The sequence below is a fragment of the Gavialis gangeticus genome, unplaced genomic scaffold, assembly GCF_001723915.1.
Source record: "Gavialis gangeticus isolate Ggan-Ray unplaced genomic scaffold, GavGan_comp1, whole genome shotgun sequence".
In the NCBI taxonomy this organism is placed as follows: domain Eukaryota; kingdom Metazoa; phylum Chordata; order Crocodylia; family Gavialidae; genus Gavialis; species Gavialis gangeticus.
In genome coordinates, this window is record NW_017729004.1 from 34,144,329 (window position 1) to 34,149,633 (window position 5,305).

Sequence of the window (5,305 nt, forward strand, 5' to 3'; positions counted from 1 at the left end):
TGTCTTCCAGACAGACCCCCCTTCCACTCCCCATCCAAAAGGCATGAACAATTTTTCAAGACATTACATTCCATGCCATGATGCTGCTTATTTCACTTGTTACATTCTCACCACATTTTATAGAAAGTGTTTCCTGTTTCTATAAACTCATAGCATGAAATGGTCAAATAAACCTACAACAAATGGTTACCCAGGCCCCAAGAAGAAAGTAAGGGAGTGTAAAGTGAGAGAATGAGCACTCAGCCTCCACATTCACCCACTGTCTAAGAGGATTTAGAGGGAAGTAACCAAATTTGCACTCCCCTTGTTTTGTTCTGAAGGAGCAGCTGGAGTTTGGGAGCCGTATTTCCATTGTTACCATAGAAGCCCTCTGAGGGGCTTTTCTTTCTTTCTCTGTCTCTTTTTATCATGAGGAGCATGACTTGGAAGAGGTTTTGTCTTTTGCTGATTGCAGCAGATTTTGCTGATCTGCATCTCGCATGCAGTGGAGGTGGGGCAGGATTTCAAAGCCGGCCATCTGTACAGAGGGAGATTGGCAGCCGGGGGTAGTTCAGTGTCTTGATGATTCCCCCCAGAACACCAGGACTGCCTGGCTAAACTGAGACATCTGGTCACCTTAATTTAGAACATGGGGTCTAATTTCACTAAAAAGCCTGGACAGCTTGCTCATATTAAAACCCTAAAGTGGCAAAGTAGTGGAAAAAGTAGATGACAGAGCTGTCAGCGTTTCACATTTCTAGAATGGGAGATTCCCCTCCTTGGGGAAAGGCATTGGAAATGTAAGAGTGGATGTGGGGGAGGGGCTGGAGAGTTCTAACACATTTGCTATTGATTTGATGGGGGGGATTTAACAAAGGGAGAATGGAGCTGGACATTTTTCCTCATGGAGAACCTAAGGGAGCTCCTTCCTTTAGGATGCCTTACTCATGCCAGGAACAGACAGTACATGAGCAGGAAAAGACTCTCACTTGCCTGTTGTTGCTACTGTGATGATTTTAGTCCCTGCAGGTCCAGGTAATGAACAATCAAGGCAGGATGGAGCTCAGATTGCTGGCATCACAGCATGAAGCAAAGCAGCTGGGCCACCAGACTGCTCCCATATTCAGTTCCTGATATGCTTGGCTCTTGTGATGCATGGTCTTAGCACTGGTTATAGAATAAAAATTAATGGACAGCCGGTTTATTGAGGTTTAGTTGACTTACTGTGAGTAAGTTGAATTTGCACACAGCAATTAGTCTGATGGAGTCAAACCAAATTTGAAAGCTATTTAGCCAAGAAGAAACAGGCCGAACTACAATAAAGCTACAATAATAAATACAAACATAAATGCATAATCTTGACATACTACAAATGCAAAACCATGACGCAGGCCCTGGTTCAGTGGACATTTGAACATGTACTCAGGTTCTGTTGATGTCAAATGTTTTGCTGAGTAGGTTTGGAATTTCACTTGCATGAAATGAAGCACATGCTTAAGTGCTTTCCTGACTCAAGGCCAGACTGTCTACCCTGAGAAACTCTGCTGTTGAAGCACAGAGGGGATGCAGTGAATAAAAGTGTTGTGCAATAAGGAATTTGGGACAAGGACAGTAATAAAGTACATATTGTCTCCGATTGGGAATAGCTATAGGTGTCTGCTGGAGAAAGGATACTAAAAGAGAGTGAGCTTAATTCCCTCCTGCTGGTTCTAGGGATAAAAATGGGGACAGGACCTCCAGTGATAGTATTCACACCCATCTATCAATGTTCCTGCAAGGGACAGCAGATTTGACTCTTATGCTGCTTTCCCTTCCAGAGGTTGTTCCTGGGATGCATCAGATCAGCGCATACTACATGTACCTTTATTGTACTGTCAGCCAATTCTGCCCATTTTCTGGAGTTGCATCAGCTTGTTTTTGATCCTCATTTGCACCTTCAGAAGCACTTTTGACTCCAAGGGACCTTTTCTACCACATCTCTGTTTGTGGAAGCCAGGGCATGACTGCAGCCATGCACCGCTTAAATGTTTATACGTACTTAAGACAGAGCAGCTCTTATGCTAAACTGAGTTGTGTCTTATTGTCACCCTTATACAAGAAGAAAAACATTCTGCTAGCAGATGTACCAAGCACACAATGAGATTTTGAGCCTGGGTTGAGGTAACTCATGAACCCTGATATGTATGTAACCTGGGAGGTACTCCAAGAGGTACCCCCTCTCCAGTTGAAGGGATCAAAGCAGGTGCACAAGCGCTGTGGGAGGTGTAGGGACTTTCCTCCCCTATAGAGCAGAGCCAGACTGCCAATGGGGACTTAACCATATACCTTTTAATACTAGGAACATAACAGGCATAAATCAGAGGGTATAGTGGACACTACAACGCCCCAAGGGGGCAGGATTCAACAAAGGTTAGACACTTACAATCATTAACAAAACAGGGTTAACAGTATATAAAACTCAAACAGCAGAACAAACAATATGGATTGGTGAAATATACAAAGGGCACAAAATGCAAAATGTCAAATGAGAAGGAAACATAGGGCCTTGGTACCTGGAGGGGGAGAAAAAGGGGAAAACACGATGGCCCCTTTCCACTGCAAGAAGATTTGCTTTTTGTTATCACACTCACCCCAAGTCACTTCAGTTGGGACTTGAACCCAGATCTCCCACACAGTGGGTAGGACCACTGCCACACAGCCACCACTGGTGACACTGCTCTAATCTGCTAGGAGTTTGACCTTCCCGGAGCCCAGCCTCATGTCAAGCTGCCTGACCTCTGATTGGAGGAGCTGGAAGCAGAGCTGGGAACCCCTCAGGTCTCTGCTCAGATCCTTCCAGGAGCTGGGGAGCCTCTCCTGCTGGCTGCAGCCTCTCCTTGGGGATCCTGGAGCCCAGTGGGGGGCCTCTCCTGCTGGCCGCACGCCATGCTGCTGAGGGTCCCACTGCTGCCTGTAGGTCCTGCTCTTTCAGGCTGTTCTGCGGCACTGCTCCTGCCCCTCTGGCTCAGCTGTTACCACCTCTGTGAAGCCCCTTCCTTGTTGTCCCTCGCTGGCCTCTCCCCTGAGTCAGCCCATGCTGCCCCTTTTATCCCCCTCCAGGTGACCCAAGGGGCCAATCAGGACACAGGGGGTGAGCCTCTGGGGCCTGATTGGTACAGAAATGGAATCCCAAGTCCTCCAATCATCTTTTACCCCTTCAAGACCCCTGGGCCAAATCATTACCAGATTGGTGAGGAAAGGGAATCCCAAGTCCTCCAATCATCTTTTGCCCTTTCAAAACCCGTGGGCCAGCCCGTCACATGTACAGAGACAACATGTTTGAACGTAAACAGATTGCAGACTTCCTGGGATATAATTAGGACACTGAGCTGATAGGGAGAGACAGACAGCTTTGAAGCCTCTTTGCTGTGTGGCTGTCCTTGAATATTATACTATGTAGTAAGAGAAGCTCCCAGTCATAGGACTGTTTCTAGGACAAGAGGAACAGTCCATCAATGTTAATGAGGCATGGGAGGTAACTGCATTAATTATCTCCTTTTCCTGGTACAATTCTATCACCAGCTGCAGGAGAGCAATTGGTGCTTGAGCAATAACAGCCAGAAGGGACTGTATCCCTCAATAAGGAGCCAATACTGGTGCACACCTTTGTTGCTTCCATCACCATCTGGCCTGTTCTATGTATGCATTGTGTAATGAAGCGCTCAACCTTGGGGGGCTGTGAGGCCTCCTGGTGGCTGTTCTGTCCTTGCTTGGTCTGCCTTATTGGGGAACTGTCCCCTTTGCTCACCTGCCATGCCTTAACGTTATGTTCCTTTGCAGGAAGGGAAGCTACCCCAGGGCTTTCCAAGCCTGGTCTCACTCTTTGCCCTCGCAGGCTAATTCCATGTCTCAGAGTACCTGGGCCTAACCTGATGCCAGGCCACCCCTTGTCCTTATATGTTTGTTGGGACTCGGCCTTCCTGGTCTCAGCTCCCTTTATCTGGCTGGTCCCTGTAGCATATGCCTACTGCACCAAACCTGGCTTCTGGGTCCCAGACCTGTCCTGGCCCTCCTCAGGCATTAAACCTGTTTCATCTTTTATTAGGCTTCTGACGCCACACTCTGCCCTGCTCCAGGCTTCAAATTATGGCCCCCAGTGCTGCCCTGCTCTGGGCTCCACCTTGAGCCTGCCCTTAGCAGGGCTTAAGACAATCACATGCCCCCTAGCACAGTCCCTACTACAACCATTAGTACAAACTCTAACCAAAAGGATACACCCCTGGGCTATAACACAAATTAGCTCAACTAGGTTCAAACCTAGGCCTAGACCATGGGCAAATAGGTTGTAACTAGCAGCACCTTGCCAACTGTTCCCCAGACAGCTCTGCTGTCAGTCAGGTTCTCTTCTGCAGCTCCCAGGTCAGGAGCTCTTCTGGCTCAGGCCCAGGCTCCTATGCTCTGCCACTTTCTGGTCAGGTGGCTCCACAGGGTTGGGTATATGTGCCCCCTACTTAGGCCAACTTTCTGGTCTTCATGGCAGTCTATCTGTAGCAGTGCCTTGTCTTTCCTACAGGGCTCCAGCCTGCAGTCCTACTATGGAGGGACTGGCATGGCCATAGCTTTTCTGCTGCTAATACAGGCATTGTCTTATTGTGCTATTGCAGAGCAACTAGCTCTGCCATAAGCACTCATCGTTCCTGCTTCTCTGGGCCAGCTCTCCTGCCGCTTTCTCTCTCACAGTATCTCCCCCACCTGGGACTCCCCCACCCAGGATTGTACAATTTACAATTGTAAATGTGTATGTGAGCATTTTCTGTGTGGATCTTTCACTCCCTCCACTTCCTCCCCACAAGCCAAACTAACCAAAGACACTGTCTCTCACCCCATTTTCATTAAAAAACTGGGGGACTTTGGCGTCGATACCTACACAGTCAAAAGGGTCGCTAACTGGCTGGGGGGCCTGCACCTAGAGAGTGGTGGTGGATGGGTCATTTTCAACCTGGAGGGATGTGGGTAGTGGGGTTCTGCAGGGCTTGCTCCTTGGGCCCACACTGTTCAACATCTTCATCAGAGACTTGGACAAGGGGGTAAAAAGCACCCTGTTCAAATTTGCAGATGACACTAAGATGTGGGGGGATGTGGCCACGCTAGAAGGGAGGAATAGGCTGCAGTTGGACGTAGACAGGTTACAGGGGTGGGCGGATGAGAACAGGATGGGTTTCAACACTGACAAGTGCAAGTTGCTGCACCTGGGGAGGAAGAACCAGCAGCATACCTACAGGCTGGGGATCTCCCTTCTCATCAGTGCAGAGGCAGCAAATGATCTTGGGAGTCATCATTGATGCCA